The sequence below is a fragment of the Cetorhinus maximus genome, chromosome 7 (assembly GCF_964194155.1).
Source record: "Cetorhinus maximus chromosome 7, sCetMax3.hap1.1, whole genome shotgun sequence".
NCBI classification, from domain to species: Eukaryota; Metazoa; Chordata; class Chondrichthyes; order Lamniformes; family Cetorhinidae; genus Cetorhinus; species Cetorhinus maximus.
The window spans coordinates 4,362,767-4,380,788 of NC_135885.1; the positions used below are offsets into that span (position 1 = coordinate 4,362,767).

At 50.6% G+C, this 18,022-nt stretch overlaps 1 protein-coding gene across 1 annotated transcript in view; it reads left to right on the forward strand.

Moving 5' to 3' along the window:
- The window catches only part of stard10 (StAR related lipid transfer domain containing 10), a 44,772-nt gene that overhangs the window by 2,756 nt on the left and 23,994 nt on the right, over positions 1 to 18,022 (forward strand). The gene's annotated exons all lie outside the window — the stretch shown is intronic.

The window sequence follows — 18,022 nt, forward strand, 5'->3', positions numbered from 1 at the left end:
GTCAGTCAGTTGAGGGAGAGTTCATTACCTCCAGTCCTCTTATTAATGCTCGAGGAAGCCTTGGTGTATCCACTGATCGATTAGGCCAACGCACAGGAGGTTTTACAAGTGGGTTTACGGTAATGAGTTTGTGCAGAAACTAGGAAGCATTAACAGCACGGAAACAGGCCATTGGTCCAGTGGGTATTTATACCCACACAGGCCTCCTTCCACCCCTCTTATCTCACCCTATCAACATATCCTTCTATTCCTTTTCTCTTTCATGTGTCTATCTAGTTTCCCCTAAATAGCATCCATACTATTTTCCTCCACCACTCCCTGTGGCAGTGAATTCCGTGTTCTCAGCCTTCTCTGGGGCAAAGACATTTCTCCTGAATCCCCGGGTAGATTTATTAGTGGTGTCTTATATTTATGACCCCTTAGTTCTGGCCTTGCCCACAAGTGGAGACATCTCCTCCCAAGTTTTCTCTGTCATACCCCTTTCATAACCTTGAAGTAATGTGGCGGTACTGGACTAGTAACCCAGAGAATGTGAGTTCAGATCCCACCAAGTCAGTTTGAGAGTTTGGAATCAGTTTTAAAATCTGGAAATAAAATAGTTGGTCTCAGATTTTTGATCGGCAAGGGAGTCGAGGGTTAAGGAGGGGCAGGCAGGAAAGTGGAGTTAAGGCCACAATCAGATCAGCCACGATCTTATTGAATGGTGGTGCAGGCTCGAGGGGCCGAATGGCCTACTCCTGCTTATATTTATTAAGATCTTGGTAAAAGTGACTATGTAGCTGTCAGATTGTCATAAAAACCCAAATGGTTTAGGGAAGGAAACCTGTCATCCTTACTTGCTCTGGGCCTAAGTGTATCTCTCGTACCATATACCAACATAGCTGAATCTTAACTACCCTCTGATGCAGACCAGTAATAGTCACTCAAAACACTGTAAAGAATAACACTGTCATTGGGTCAAACTCCTGGAACCCCTTACTAACAGCACTCTGGGTGTGCCTGCACCACATGCACTGCCGAGGCTCAAGAAGGCAGCTCATCACCACCTTCTCGAGGGCAATTAGGGATGGGCAATAAATGCTGGCCCAGCCAGCGACACCTACAACCCAAGAGTGAATGAAAAGCTCAAGGAGATGTTTTCAGGCACAACACAAACCTGAAATGGACAGAGCATGTGGAGTTAGGGGACACTTAGCAGAACGGATAGCAAATTGGTCACAAAACAGAGAGTAGGGTTGAAGTGGTGATTGGTGATGGGAGCACTGTTGTTCAACATTTACAGAAAGAAACTTGTGGGTGGCAGTAAGTTGAGGGCTGGAGTTAATGCAGTTCTGTGACAAAGTACAGGAAGACAATAACATTGCAGAATGGGTGTGTAATTTGCAAATCTGATGGCACGGTGGTAATGTCACTGGACTGGCAATCCAGAGGCCCAGGCAAATGTTCTGGGGATAAAAGCAAAATTACTGCGGATGCTGGAAATCTGAAACAAAAACAAAAATTGCTGGAAAAACTCAGCAGGTCTGGCAGCATCTGTGGAGAGGAACACAGAGTTAAAGTTTCGAGTCCGAATGACTCTTCATCAGAGCTAAAGAGAAATAGAAATGTGGTGAAATATAAGCTGTTTAAAGGGGGTGGGGGGTGGGGTGGGACAGGTGGAGCTGGATAGAGGGCCAGTGATAGGTCTGTCCGCAAGCATGACCCAGACCTCCCTGTCGCTTGCCATTTCAACACTCCACCCTGCTCTCATGCCCACATGTCCGCCCTTGGCTTGCTGCAATGTTCCAGTGAAGCTCAACGCAAACTGGAGGAACAGCACCTCATCTTCCGACTAGGCACTTTACAGCCTTCCGGGCTGAATATTGAGTTCAACAACTTCAGATCATGAACTCTCTCCTCCATCCTCACCCCCTTTTTGATCCCCTTTTTTCTAATAATAATTATATATTTTTTATATATATATTTTTCTTTTCCCACCTATTTCTATTATTATTTTTAAAATGTATTTCCATCCATTGTTTTACCTCCACCTTTTAGCCTATTTCGATCCCTTCCCCCCACCCCACCCCCACTAGGGCTATCTGTACCTTGCTCGTCCTGCTTTCTACTCTTAATGTCATCCTTTAGCTAATATCACCACCGTCAACAGCTCTTTGTCCTTTTGTCTATGACATCTTTGGCAATCTCCACCTATCACTGGCCCTCTATCCAGCTCCACCTGTCCCACCCGCCCGCCCCCCTCAACCAGCTTATATTTCACCACATTTGTATTTCTCTTTAGTTCTGATGAAGAGTCATTCGGACTCTTCCTCTCCACAGATGCTGTCAAACCTGCTGAGTTTTTCCAGCAATTTTTGTTAATTCTCAGGGGACATGGGTTCAAATCCTGCTGTGGCAGCCGGTCGAATTTCAATTCAATTAATAAAATGGCTGAACAAGCCACTTAGTTTGAGGGAAATTTGGGATGGGCAACAAATGCTGGCCTTGCCAGCGATGTGCCCTCGTCCCATGAAATAATTTAAAAAGTGAGTTTCAGCGGAGTACCAAGTGGTACATCTTGGTAGGAAGAGCAAGGAGGTCACAGACTCTTTGGAAAATCAATATCTAAACGGGGTGGAGGGACAGAGAATGAGGAAGTACACATATCACTAACCTGTGATGGAAGTTTTTTATATTCTCTGGACGTGGGCATCGCTGACAAAGTCAGTGTCTATTGCCCATCCCTAATTGTCTTTTCAGAGGGGCAGTTAAGAGTCAACCCCATTTGCTGTGGGTCTGGAGTCACATGGAGGCCAGACCGGGTAAGGACGGCAGATTTCCTTCCCCAAAGGACATCAGTGAACCAGATGGGTTTTTAACAACAATCTGATTGTTTCACGGTCACTATTACCGAGCTTTTTATTCCAGATTTATTTTTAATTTGATTGAATTTAAATTCCCCCAGCTGCCTTGGTGGACCCATGTCTCCAGAGCATTAGTCAAGGCCTCGGGGTTGCTAGTCCAGTATAAACACAGCACTACCAGTCCCTGTGAATTGTTGTTAAAACCACTAAAAGAAAAGGGATCGGTGGGGTTAATTTCTAGACAGGTAGAATTGAAAAGTGGGGAAGTTGCATGACACCTTCTATCGAATCTTGGTTACACCACACTTGGAGGACTGCGCACAGTTAGGGTCTCCATATTTACAAAAATGATGCAGATGCACTGAAGCAGATGCCAAAAAAGATTTGCAAGGATGATATCAGAACAGAGAAATGATACCTTTCAGGAAAGATTGAATAGGCTGTGTAGGATTGCCAACTGTGTTCCCGCCATTAGTCATCCATCCTTGTGACGCAATGCCTTCTTACGCCAATTGGAAAGCAAAAGCACAAAGGCTCATTACCCAGTTGGATAATGCTTGACTGTCGGCCAGACAGCCATTTCCTCCCCCCCCCCATTTTCAATACTTTTATATCTGGTAAAGAGAAACGTGAAAAAAAATGACAAAAATATCAATCTTTTTTCACGTCCCGATGATTTTTCTCCAGGGTTGCACACAGCAGTGCCCTGGAGATTGATCTTAGGGTTGATAACCCTATGACTGGGCCTCTGTTTCTCTGAAAACAAATAAGGCTGGGGGGGCGGTGTGACCTGATAGACATGTTTACCCCATCAAACTCTTCCAGAATCTTAGAACTGAGGAAGATGTTTCCATCTGGGGCTGAGTCCAGAACTAGAGGCTATAAATATGACGGTCACTAAGAAATCCAATCGGGAATTCAGGAGAAATATCTTTACCCAGAGACTGGGCAGAATGTGGAACCTGCTCCCACAGGGAGTGGTTGAGGTGATACATTTAAGTGGGACGCTGGATAAATAGATGAGGGAGAAAGGAATAGGAGGATATATTGACAGAGTGAGGTGAACAGGGGGGCGGGAGGAGGCTCGTGTGGAGAATAAGCATCAGCAGGAACCAGTTGGGCTGAATGTCCTGTTTCTGGTGCTGTAAATCCATTATCACATTTTACAGCATCTGCGGAGAGGAACAGAGTTAACGTTTCGAGTCCGTTTGACTCTTCAACAGAACAGTTCTGTTGAAGAGTCAAAAACAAAAAGCTAAAAGCTACTGCGGATGCTGGAAATCCAAAACAAAAACAGAATTACCTGGAAAAACTCAGCAGGTCTGGCAGCATCTAGGGTCGTGAGGACTCGAAACGTCAACTGATTTCTTCTCCGCCGATGCTGCCAGACCTGCTGAGTTTTTCCAGGTATTTTTATTTTTGTTTTGGATTTCCAGCCTCCGCAGTTTTTTTGCTTTTATCATATTTTTACAGTCCTGGTGGGCGTCTATCACCGTGCAGTGTTTATGTAGCAGGGGAATTTCAAACAGCCGCAGTTCAGGAAGCAAAATGCTGGATTTCTGAAATAAAAACAGAAGATGCTGGAAACGCTGAGCGACCTGACCTAGGCGACATCTGTGGAGCGAGAAACAGAGTTAACCTTTCGGGTCGGTGACCTTTCATCAAACGTGACCGTCCGAAATTCTGGTGGAAGGTCATCTCGGCCAGAAACGTTAACTCTGTTTCTCTCTCCGCAGGCGCTCAGTATTTCCAGCATTTACCTGTTTTATGTTTATTGCAGTTGCACATCACCTTGTGACGTCGTCCTCACTCTGAGAAGCTGCTGTGTTGCAACCCTTACAATCAGTGCCTTTAACTGAAGTGCATCTTTCATCACAGCTGCATATCTGCCTGCTCGGCGCCTCTTTCACATCTGGGAGGCTTCTCAAGTTAAAGTCAGTGTTTGTGTTTATCCTCGACATTGGAATACAGAGTAAAACGACAAAATTTTCCAAAGATACAAAACCTGGAGGGGTGGCTGACAGCGAGGACAATACCAGTCGACTGTGACAGGAAATAGGCTTGGGGAATGGGCAGACAAGTGGCAGATGGAGTTTAATGCAGAGAAGTGTGAGGCGATGCATTTTGGTAGAAGGAATAGGGAGAGGCCATATAGACTAAATGGCACGGTTCTAAAGAGTGACCAGGGACAGAGGGAGCTGGGGGTTCATGTACATTGATCTTTGAAGGTGGCAGGACATATGGAGAGAGTGGGTAGAAAAGCATATGGGATCCATGACTTCATAAATAAAGGGATTGAGTACAAAAGCAGGGAAGTTACACTGAACCTTTGTAAAGCTCTGGTGAGGCCACAGCTAGAGTATTGTGTCCTATTCTGGTCACCAAGCTTCAGGGAGGATGTGAGGGTCCCTGAGAGGGTGCGGAGGAGATTTACCAGATCGGTTCCAGGGACGAGGGGGTTTTAGCGACAGGGTCAGGCTGGAGAAGCTGGGGTTGTTCTCCTTGGAGCAAAGGAGGTTGAGGGGAGATTTGATAGAGGGGGACAAGATGATGACAGGTTTAGATAAGATAGACAAAGAAAAGCTGTTCCCATTGGCTGATGGTACAAGCACTAGGGGGACAGAGATTGAAGGCTTTGGGCAAGAGATACAGGGGGAATGTGAGGAAGAACGGTTTTAAACAGCAATTGGTAATGACCTGGAACCCGCTGCCCACCGGGATGATGGAAGTGGAGATGATGAATGATTTCAAAAGGAAATTGGATGGACACTTGAGGGAAATAAACCTGCGGGGATAGAGCGGGGGGGCATGGGACTGACTGGGTTGCTCCACAGAGAGCCAGCATGGAGTCGATGGGCCGAGTGGGCTCTTTTTGTGCTGTGAAGGACTCTACGAAAGGCGCACTCTGCAGCACGGGGACACTGGTTAGGAGTTGGTCCTGAGGTCAGGTATGGCCTGTATGGGTAACAGTGATAACCCTGGTGCAGTACTGAGGGTGTGCTCCATGGTCAGAAATCTTTTGGATGGGATTATTAACCTGGGGCTGTTTAGGTCAATGTAAAAGATCTAATGCGGCTATTTGAGGGAGACTGGGCGGAAGGAGTTCTGCCCTGGTCACCTGGCCAATGTCCATCCTTCGACCAATACCGGTCGACCAGCCCTTAATCTCATTACTGTTTGTGGAATCTTCCTGTGCGAAATACGGATGCTGTGTTTTGCCTGTAAGCAGTTGCTGATTGTGTGAAGCACATGAGTTTTTATTGTCCTTTCTCGGTGGATGAATCCTCCTGTGGCATGCCCACCTCCTGTACATACCTGGGGTTTGGTTATAGACATCCTGTTGTGTGGTCAGATGGTGCTGTTGTGCAATCAATGAGCAAACAGTGCCACGTGTTATTGTTTCCCTGTTCCTCTCCTTCCTGGTACAGCAGCTGTGAGGCTGTTGCTGCTGTTGGCAGCAGTTGACATAAAGGAGCTTTCTCTGTGACTTAATGCAAGAGGGAACTTTCATTTCTCTAGCACCTCGGACAACGTCAAAAGTTGCAAAGCGTTTACAGTGAATGAAATAAGTGTTTTACAGTGTAGTCATTAGAGTCATAAAGGTCTACAGTACAGAAAAAGGCCCATCGGCCCATCGAGTCAGCACCGGTCAAACAAGCACCTAACTATTCTAATCCCATTTTCCAGCACTAGGCCCATAGCCTTGTATGCCATGGCATCGCACATCTAAATAATTCTTAAATGTTATGAGGGTTTCTGCCTCTACCACCCTTTCAGGCAGTGAGTTCCAGATTCCCACCACCCTCTGGGTGAAAAAATTCTTCCTCACGTCCCCTCTAAACCTCCTGCCCCTTACCCTATGCCCCCTGGTTATTGATCCCTCCACCAAAGGGAAAAGTTCCTTCCTGTCTACCCTATCTATGCCCCTCATAATTTTATAAACCTCAATCATGTCCCCCCTCAATCTCCTCTGCTCCAGGGAAAATAACCCCAGTCTATCCAATCTCTCCTCATAACTAAAACTCTCCAGCCCAGGCAACATCCTGGTAAATCTCCTCTGCACTCTCTCTAATGCAATCACATCCTTCCTATAATGCGGATTCCAGAACTGCACGCAATACTCTAGCTGTGGCCTAACCAGTGTTTTATACAGTTCCAGCATAACCTCCCTGCTCTTATATTCTATGCCTCGGCTAATAAAGGCAAGTATCCCATTTGCCTTCTTAACCACCTTATCTACCTGTCCCAGTACCTTAAGGGACCGGTGGACATGCACACCCTCTGGTACTTCTGATCCTCGGTACTTTCTAGGGTCCTACCATTCATCGTGTATTCCTGTGCCTTGTTTGTCCTGCCCAAGTGCATCACCTCACACTTATCCAGAGTAAATTCCATTTGCCACTGATCAGCCCATCTGACCAGCCCGCCTATATCCCCCTGTAATCTAAGGCGATCCTCCTCACTATTTACCACCCCACCAATTTTCGTGTCATCCGCGAACTTACTGATCAACCCTTCTACATTCAAGTCTAAATCGTTTATATACACCACAAACAGCAAGGGACCCAACACCGATCCCTGTGGAACCCCACTGGACACAGGCATCCAGTCACAAAAACACCCCTCGACCATCACCCTCTGCTTCCTGCCACTCGGCCAATTCTGGATCCAATTTGCCAAATTGCCTTGGATCTCATGGGCTCTTACCTTCGTTATCAGTCTCCCATGCGGGACCTTATCAAAAGCCTTGCTGAAGTCCAAGTAGACTACGTCAAATGCATCGCCCTCATCTACACACCTGGTCACCTCTTCGAAAAATTCAATCAAATTGGTCAGACATGACCTTCCCTTAACAAAACCATGCTGACTGTCCTTGATTAATCCCTGCCTCTCCAAGTGTAGATTAATTCTGTCCCTCAGAATTGCTTCCAATAGTTTCCACACCACTGAGGTTAGACTGACTGGTCTGTAGTTCCCTGGTTTATCCTTACCTCCCTTCTTGAATAACGGTACCACATTGGCTGTCCTCCAGTCCTCTGGCACCTCTCCTGTGGCCAGAGAGGTGTTGAAAATTATTGCCAGCGCCCCTGTTATCTCCTCCCTTGCCTCATTCAACAGCCTGGGATACATTTCATCTGGGCCTGGAGATTTATCTACTTTTAAGCCTGCCTGACCACTTAGAACCTCCTCCCTTTCTATGCTAATTTCTTTAATTATATCACAGCCCTCCTGCCTGATTTCCATACCCACATCGTCCCTCTCACTTGTGAACACCGACACAAAGTATTCATTTAGAACCCTACCTACGTCTTCCGGCTCCACACACAAATTACCACTATGGTCCTTAATGGGCCCTACTCTTTCCCTAGTTATCCTCTTACTTTTAATGTACTTGTAAAATAACTTTTGGATTTTCCTTTATTTTACCTCCAATGTTTTTTCATGCCCCCTTTTTGTTCTCCTAATTTCCTTTTTAAGTTCCCCCCTACACATTCTATACTCCTCTAAGGATTCCGCCGTTTTGAGCCCTCGGTATCTGCCATAAGCCTCCCTTTTTCTCTTTATCCAATCCTGTATATCCCTCGATATCCAGGGTTCCCTGGATTTGTTGGTCCCATCCTTTGTCTTTACTGGAATATGTTGGCCCTGTACTCTCCCTATTTCCTTCTTGAATGAGTCCCATTGCTCTGACGCAGATTTACCTAAAAGTAGCTGCTCCCAGTCCATTCTGGCCAAATCATATCTGATCTTATTAAAATCGGCCTTTCCCCCAGTTTAGAACTCTGATTTCTGGCCCATCCTTGTCCTTTTCCATAACAACTTTCAATCTTAACGGAGTTATGATCACTATCTGCAAAATGCTCCCCCACTGATACCTCTACCACTTGCCCGGCTTCATTCCCTAAAGTTAAGTCCAGGACCGCCCCCCTCTCTTGTAGGACCTTCTACGTACTGGCTTAAAAAGCTTTCCTGGATGCATTTTAAGGATTCCGCTCCCTCTAAATCTATCACAGTATGACTAACCCAGTTAATGTTGGGGAAGTTGAAATCCCCATTATTACTACCCTATTATTTTTACACTTCTCTGAAATTTGCCTATAAACCTGCTCTTCTATTTCTCTCTGACTGTTTGGGGGGCCTATAGTACACCCCCAGCAATGTGATTGCTCCTTTTTTGTTTTTAAGTTCTACCCATATGGCTTCATTTGAGGAGCCTTCTAAGATGTCATCCCTCCTTACTGCTGTAATTGATTCCTTGATCAATATTGCGGTACCCCCTCCTCTTTTACCTCCTTCCCTGACTCGCCTGAAGTCCCTATATCCTGGAATATTGAGCTGCCAATCCTGCCCCTCTCTCAACCATGTCTCTGCGACAGCAATGACATCATACTTCCATATGTTAATTTGTGCCCTCAACTCATCTGCCTTATTCGTCAGACCCCTTGCATTAAAATAAATGCCATCCAACCTTGCCAAACTCCCTTGTCCCTTTACTGGTCTGTAATTTCTATGCCTTACAGACTCACTTGCTCTCTCTTCTAATTTTGGCTGTGCATCTCCCCCTGTTGAACCTCCTCTCAGGATCCCATCCCCCTGCCAAGTTAGTTTAAACCCTCCCCAACAGCACTAGCAAACCTCCCCGCAAGGATGTTGGTCCCATTCCGGTTTAGGTGCAACCCGTCCGCCTTGTACAGGTCCCACTGCCCCCAGAAACGGTCCCAATGTCCCAGAAATCTAAAGCCCTCCCTCCTGCACCATCTCTGCAGCCACACATTCACCTGGACTAGCCTCCTATTCCTATATTCACTAGTGCGTGGCACCGGAAGTAATCCAGAGATTACTACCTTTGAGGTCCTGTTTTTTAATCTGTTTCCTAGCTCCCTAAATTCTGCTTGCAGGACCTCACCCTCTTTCTACCTATGTCACTGGTACCAAAATGTACCACGATCTCTGTCTGTTTGCCCTCCCCCTTTAGAATGTCCTGCAGCTGTTCAGTGACATCCTTGACCCTGGCACCAGGGAGGCAACATACCATCCTGGAGTCATGTCTATGGCCGCAGAAACACCTGTCTGTTCCCTTTACTATTGAGTCTCCTACCACTATTGCTGTTCCTCTCCCCCCCCCCCTCCCACCCCTGTGCAGCTGAGCCACTCTCAGTGCCATGAGTATGGCTGCACTCCCCAGAGGAACCGTCACTCTCACCGTTTTCCACATGGAAAAGCGGTTCTTGAGCAAGATGCACCCTGGGGATTTCCTGACTACCTGCCTGACACCTTTCTTCTGACTGATGGTCACCCATTCCCCCTCTATTTGCACTTCCGTAAGCTGTGGAACGACCACATCTAAAAATGTGCTATCCACGAAACTCTCAGCATCGTGGATGCACCTCAGTGCCCCCAGCTCCGAAACTCAGAGCTCAAATAGTTGCAGCTGGTGGCACTTCCTGCACACGTGGTTGGTCAGAGCATAAGGAGCGTCTTGGACTTCCCACATGTTGCAGGCGGTGCATAACGTGGGACTGAGCTGCTCTGCCATGCCTCTAGTTGAAAAAAAGCCCTACTTTAAGTTAAATATAGTAAAAAAAACATTAAATTATTTATGTACTTTAAATAAAAACTAGAACCCTTACCTTTCCTTAGCTTAATCTATTTTAAACTGGAGACAAACATGTACCCACTACTCACCAATCAGCTCTCACCTTTGTGCTGACGTCACTTTTTTAAGCTTCCCCGCACTCACGCTAGTTCTGATCCCTTCGCCGCTCTCTTGCGCTGTCTTGTGATGTCACTTTTGTTATTTTCAACAAGAAATGATTGCAGGACACTCTTCCCAGACTGCTTCACCACGATGCTGACTGCAGGACACTCTTCCCAGACTGCTTCACCGCAATGCTGACTGCGGGACACTTTTCCCAGACTGCTTCACCGCGACGCTGACTACAGGACAGTCTTCCCAGACTGCTTCACCGCAATGCTGACTGCAGGACGCTCTTCCCAGACTGCTTCACCGCGATACTGACTGCAAGGACACTCTTCCCAGACTGCTTCACAGCGATGTTGACTGCAAGGACACTCTTCCCAGACTGCTTCATCGCGATGCTGACTGCGGGATGCTCTTCCCAGACTGCTTCACCGCCATGCTTACTGCAGGATTCTCATTGTTATAATGTAGGGCATATGGCAATCAATTTGCAGAGTAAGATCCCACAAACACCAATGTAATAATGTCCAGATAATCTGTTTAAGTACTGTTAATCGAGGGTTAAATGTTTGCCAGGACACTAGGGAGAATTCCCCTGCTGCAGACTAGTGTAATGATGCGCTGTGTCAGTACTGACCCACTAACAGTGCCGGGGCTGACCCTCTGATGCTGCGGTGCCCCCTCGGGGCTGACCCTCCGACAGTGCAGTGTGGATTTTGTGCTTCAGTCTCTGGAGTGGGACTGGAATGCACGAGGTTCTGGTTCAATGGCAATCTTGCTCTCCTCTGAGCCACAACTGATAGATATGAGTCAACCAGTGGCTTTTTGACGTCACTTGGTGACTTTTCTTGGTTGTTGCTTTTTTTTGGCTTATTTACCAAACATTATTGAATCCAAATTTGGATTGGAAGTGATGATCTTTGGGTTTCTCGACTGGCACCAAATTCATCGGGACACAATATCCCTTTTCTTGACTCCCATCTGGGAATCTCCAATCAAGCAGGTTATAAGAGGTCAAGAAAACTCTAGAAGGTGAGGAGTTTTGAGCAAAAAATCCCAGGCTGACACTCCCAGTGCAGTACTGAGGGAGTGCTGCAGTGTCAGAGGTGCCGTCTTTCAGATGAGACGTTAAAGTGATGCCCCATCTTGATGTAAAAGACCCCGTGGCGCTATTTCATATGAACAGGGGAGTTCTCCCTGGTGTCCTGGCCAATATTTATCCCTCAATGGGCATCACCAAGGCAGATTGTCTGTCCAATGTCTCGTTGCTGTTTGTGGGATCTTGCTGTGCACAGATTGGCTGCCGCGTTTCCTACATTACAACAGCAGTAGCACATCGAAAAGTACTTTGTTGGCTGTAAAGCGCTTTGAGATGTCCTGAGGCCACGAAAGGTGCTAATAGAAATGCAAGGCTTTCTGTCTTTATATCAGAACTGAGGGTTGATATCTGAGGGTTGATATCTGAGGGTTGATATCTGAGGGTTGATATCTGAGGGTTGATATCTGAGGGTTGATATCTGAGGGTTGATATCTGAGGGTTGATATCTGAGGGATGATATCTGAGGGTTGATATCTGAGGGTTGATATCTGAGGGATGATATCTGAGGGATGATATCTGAGGGTTGATATCTGAGGGTTGATATCTGAGGGTTGATATCTGAGGGTTGATATCTGAGGGTTGATATCTGAGGGCTGATATCTGAGGGCTGATATCTGAGGGCTGATATCTGAGGCTGATATCTGAGGGCTGATATCTGAGGGTTGATATCTGTCAGGAAAGATTGAATGGGCTGGAACAGCTTTTGACAGAAAAGAGAAGGCAGAGGAGGGGGTGACCTTTGAAGTTATAAAGGTATTTGATATGGTAGATGTAGAGAAGATGTTTCCACTTGTTGGGGAGAGCAAAACTAGAGGACATCAATATGGCAGCCTTTAGTAAATCCAATCGGGAATTCAGGAGAAACCCCTTTATCAGAGAATGGGAGGGAATGTGGAACTCACTACCGCAGAGTGGTTGAGGTGAATAGTATTTAAGGGAAAGCTGGATAAACACATGAAGGGGAGAAAGGAATAGAAGGATGCGTTTGATGGGGTGAGACGTTGCGGGGGTTGGGAGGAGGCTCGTGTGGCCTATGAGCACCAGCACGGAGCAGTTGGGCCAAATGGCCTGTTTCTGTGATGTCCATTCAATGTGATTCTGTGAAACAGAGAATAAGAAGTTGGAGCTGAGATTAAGGCTGAAATTCTGCTCTCCCATAAACAGGAAGCTGCTGGGGGCCATACCTAGCCAAAGTATTATCAGTGTCACCATGACAGAAGGAGTGGAAATATTGACTTTGGATCTGTGGCTGAAGACGTTCATTGTTAACTATCTCTGATTATTATTAAAATTGTATTTAATCAGGGCAAAATACCTTCAGCTACACAATCAATATTTACTCAGTGCTGTAAATGGTGAGGAACATTGTACGAGATGCTGCTCTCTGCTGATGGTTATGGATTGTATCTCACATTCAAAGAGAGTGCGATGTGACTCCATCTTGGAGAATAAACATAAAGATAGAATAAACTTGCATTTCTATAGCGCCCTTCATAACCTTGGGCTGTCCCATAGCCCTGTGCAGCCAATGAAATACTTGCTGAATTGTATTCACTGTTGTAATGTAAGAAATGCAGCAGAGAATTCGACACAGCAAGATCCCACAAACAGCAGTGTGATAATGGCCAGATAAGCTGTTTCTCGTGATGTCGATTGATCCAGGACGCCAAGGAGAAGGTCACCCTGCTTGTCTTCGAAATAGAAGCCGTGGGATTTTAACATTCAACTGAGAAGGCAGACCGGCTTTCAGTTTAATGCCTCAACTGAAGGATGTCACCTCAGACAGCGTGGCACTCCCTCTGCGCTGACCCTCGGACAGTGCGGCGCTCCCTCTGCGCTGACCCTCGGACAGTGCGGCGCTCCCTCTGCGCTGACCCTCGGACAGTGCGGCGCTCCCTCTGCGCTGACCCTCGGACAGTGTGGCGCTCCCTCCGCGCTGACCCTCGGACAGTGCGGCGCTCCCTCCGCGCTGACCCTCGGACAGTGCGGCGCTCCCTCCGCGCTGACCCTCGGACAGTGCGGCGCTCCCTCCGCGCTGACCCTCGGACAGTGCGGCGCTCCCTCCGCGCTGACCCTCGGACAGTGCGGCGCTCCCTCCGCGCTGACCCTCGGACAGTGCGGCGCTCCCTCCGCGCTGACCCTCGGACAGTGCGGCGCTCCCTCCGCGCTGACCCTCGGACAGTGCGGCGCTCCCTCCGCGCTGACCCTCGGACAGTGCGGCGCTCCCTCCGCGCTGACCCTCGGACAGTGCGGCGCTCCCTCCGCGCTGACCCTCGGACAGTGCGGCGCTCCCTCCGCGCTGACCCTCGGACAGTGCGGCGCTCCCTCCGCGCTGACCCTCGGACAGTGCGGCGCTCCCTCCGCGCTGACCCTCGGACAGTGCGGCGCTCCCTCCGCGCTGACCCTCGGACAGTGCGGCGCTCCCTCCGCGCTGACCCTCGGACAGTGCGGCGCTCCCTCCGCGCTGACCCTCGGACAGTGCGGCGCTCCCTCCGCGCTGACCCTCGGACAGTGCGGCGCTCCCTCCGCGCTGACCCTCGGACAGTGCGGCGCTCCCTCCGCGCTGACCCTCGGACAGTGCGGCGCTCCCTCCGCGCTGACCCTCGGACAGTGCGGCGCTCCCTCCGCGCTGACCCTCGGACAGTGCGGCGCTCCCTCCGCGCTGACCCTCGGACAGTGCGGCGCTCCCTCCGCGCTGACCCTCGGACAGTGCGGCGCTCCCTCCGCGCTGACCCTCGGACAGTGCGGCGCTCCCTCCGCGCTGACCCTCGGACAGTGCGGCGCTCCCTCCGCGCTGACCCTCGGACAGTGCGGCGCTCCCTCCGCGCTGACCCTCGGACAGTGCGGCGCTCCCTCCGCGCTGACCCTCGGACAGTGCGGCGCTCCCTCCGCGCTGACCCTCGGACAGTGCGGCGCTCCCTCCGCGCTGACCCTCGGACAGTGCGGCGCTCCCTCCGCGCTGACCCTCGGACAGTGCGGCGCTCCCTCCGCGCTGACCCTCGGACAGTGCGGCGCTCCCTCCGCGCTGACCCTCGGACAGTGCGGCGCTCCCTCTGCACTGACCCTCGGACAGTGCGGTGCTCCCTCTGCGCTGACCCTCGGACAGTGCGGCGCTCCCTCCGTACCCCACTGCAGTGTGAGCCTAGATTTTTCTGCTCTGTTCTCTGAAGTGCAACTTGAACCCACCATCTTCTGACTCGGTGGTAGGAGCACTACCCACTGAGCGTTCATGGTCAATTGTTCACCCCAACAAATGGCAACCTTGTGATACAGGCAACACTGAGACAATATTGGATAACTATCCCTGCCCAATCCCCACTGCTGGCTACTTGCTTCCATTTTTCAACAGGAAATATACATATAGTCTCCTTTTTGTGAAATGATCCAAATTGACCTGTCTGTATATTCCTCATTCCCACCCACTCCCCACCTCCCCGTCTCCCTCCATCCCACCTCCTCCCTGTCTCCCTCCATCTGTGGGAATGTCTTTTTGACTCCATTTTACCCTCGCCGCTGCTTTCGCTGCTTGGGTTGAGATGGTTTCCCTTATTTTCCTTGTTCTCTCTCTCTCTCTCTCTCTCTCTCTCTCTATCTCTTTCACTCGCACACTCCTGCACTTCTCTCTGATCTCTCTGTCTCTCTTTGGTTGTCTGGTGCCTGCTGGGGTTTGAACTCTTTGCCAGAGGGACGTTTCAGTTTGTGGAGTTAGCCTTATGTCACAGACCCTTTCCTGGCCTGAAGATTGTCAGTCAGGCTGGAGAAATGTAGCCTGGGGTATTCCCCCTGATTCAGGATCCTGCATGCTGTTCGATGGGGAGTGGAGGTGGGGATTTGTCTCAGGAAGTGGCCCTACATCTACAGCTCCTGTTCACCTTCTCGTTGTTCCAGTTTAACTGGTTCCGGCTCGGGATCATCTGTTTGGATTTGAATATAAACTCTCATACTTACATTGAACAATGGATTGGGAACTTTGCCAGGTTTTAGTCACCTGGGTTCCAATGGAGTTCAAAGCTTGTTCAGAAGGTTGTGGGTTCAAATTGCACTCTCCAGAGACTTGAGCACAAAATCCAGGCTGTGATAGTCCCAGCCCCCTCACTGAGGGAGTGCCGCACTGCCAGAGGGTGGGCAGTACTGAAGGAGTGCCGCACTGCCAGAGGGTGGGCAGTACTGAGGGAGTGCTGCACTGCCAGAGGGTGGGCAGTACTGAGGGAGTGCCGCACTGCCAGAGGGTGGGCAGTACTGAGGGAGTGCCGCACTGCCAGAGGGTGGGCAGTACTGAGGGAGTGCTGCACTGCCAGAGGGTGGGCAGTACTGAGGGAGTGCCGCACTGCCAGAGGGTGGGCAGTACTGAGGGAGTGCTGCACTGCCAGAGGGTGGGCAGTACTGAGGGAGTGCCGCGCTGCTAGAGGGTGGGCAGTACTGAGGGAGTGCCGTGCTGCTAGAGGGTGGGCAGTACTGAGGGAGTGCCGCACTGCCAGAGGGTGGGCAGTGAGGGAGCACTGCGCTGGTGGAGAGTCAGAGGGTTCTGCAACTGTGAATGTCTTTTAAGTCCTGGTATTTTAAATACTCTGTTCATTGTTCCCCATGGTGACCACACAGAGGTCGGTTGTTTTAAGTTACCGTGTGAGCAGCCATGCCTGTGCAAAAACATTTAAAGGGGCCGCACATTTAAATAAATCCAGCATGCATTTCAGAATACAATTAGAGGGAATATTGGGTCCATTGATGGATATATTGCACCCAGCACTCCTGACTGAGCTGCTGGGGGGTGGGCAGTACTGAGGGAGTGCCGCACTGCCAGAGGGTGGGCAGTGAGGGAGTGCCGCACTGCCAGAGGGTGGGCAGTACTGAGGGAGTGCCGCACTGCCAGAGGGTGGGCAGTGAGGGAGTGCCGCACTGCCAGAGGGTGGGCAGTGAGGGAGTGCCGCACTGCCAGAGGGTGGGCAGTGAGGGAGTGCCGCGCTGTCAGAGGGTGGGCAGTACTGAGGGAGTGCCGCACTGCCAGAGGGTGGGCAGTGAGGGAGTGCCGCGCTGTCAGAGGGTGGGCAGTACTGAGGGAGTGCCGCACTGCCAGAGGGTGGGCAGTGAGGGAGTGCCGCGCTGTCAGAGGGTGGGCAGTACTGAGGGAGTGCCGCACTGCCAGAGGGTGGGCAGTACTGAGGGAGTGCCGCACTGCCAGAGGGTGGGCAGTGAGGGAGTGCCGCACTGCCAGAGGGTGGGCAGTACTGAGGGAGTGCCGCACTGCCAGAGGGTGGGCAGTGAGGGAGTGCCGCACTGCCAGAGGGTGGGCAGTGAGGGAGTGCCGCGCTGTCAGAGGGTGGGCAGTACTGAGGGAGTGCCGCACTGCCAGAGGGTGGGCAGTACTGAGGGAGTGCCGCACTGCCAGAGGGTGGGCAGTACTGAGGGAGTGCCGCACTGCCAGAGGGTGGGCAGTACTGAGGGAGTGCCGCACTGCCAGAGGGTGGGCAGTACTGAGGGAGTGCCGCACTGCCAGAGGGTGGGCAGTACTGAGGGAGTGCCGCACTGCCAGAGGGTGGGCAGTGAGGGAGTGCCGCGCTGTCAGAGGGTGGGCAGTACTGAGGGAGTGCCGCGCTGCCAGAGGGTGGGCAGTGAGGGAGTGCCGCGCTGCCAGAGGGTGGGCAGTACTGAGGGAGTGCCGCGCTGCCGGAGGGTGGGCAGTACTGAGGGAGTGCCGCACTGCTAGAGGGTACTGAGGGAGTGCCGCGCTGCCAGAGGGTGGGCAGTACTGAGGGAGTGCCGCGCTGCCAGAGGGTGGGCAGTACTGAGGGAGTGCCGCACTGCCAGAGGGTGGGCAGTACTGAGGGAGTGCCGCACTGCCAGAGGGTGGGCAGTACTGAGGGAGTGCCGCACTGCCAGAGGGTGGGCAGTACTGAGGGAGTGCTGCACTGCCAGAGGGTGGGCAGTACTGAGGGAGTGCCGCGCTGCCAGAGGGTGGGCAGTACTGAGGGAGTGCCGCGCTGCCAGAGGGTGGGCAGTACTGAGGGAGTGCCGCGCTGCCGGAGGGTGGGCAGTACTGAGGGAGTGCCACACTGCCGGAGGGTGGGCAGTACTGAGGGAGTGCCGCACTGCCGGAGGGAGTGAGGAACAAACAGCATTATCACCAGCTCACAGAACCACAGGACAGAAGGAGGCCATTTGGCCCATCGTGACTGCACTGGCTCTCCCTGTAACCCTGCGCACTCTTCTTTTCCAGCCAGCGACTGTGGAGAGAGAAATGGGCTTCATGTTAATGACCTTGCTGGGCATTCCCGGCCTTTTCTGTTTCCATTTCAGGGTCTCCAGCGTCGGCAGTATATTTTGCTTTTGAAACGTGTTTGATTTTAAGATGCAGCCTTGGCAGAGGGTGGTCACAGTGAG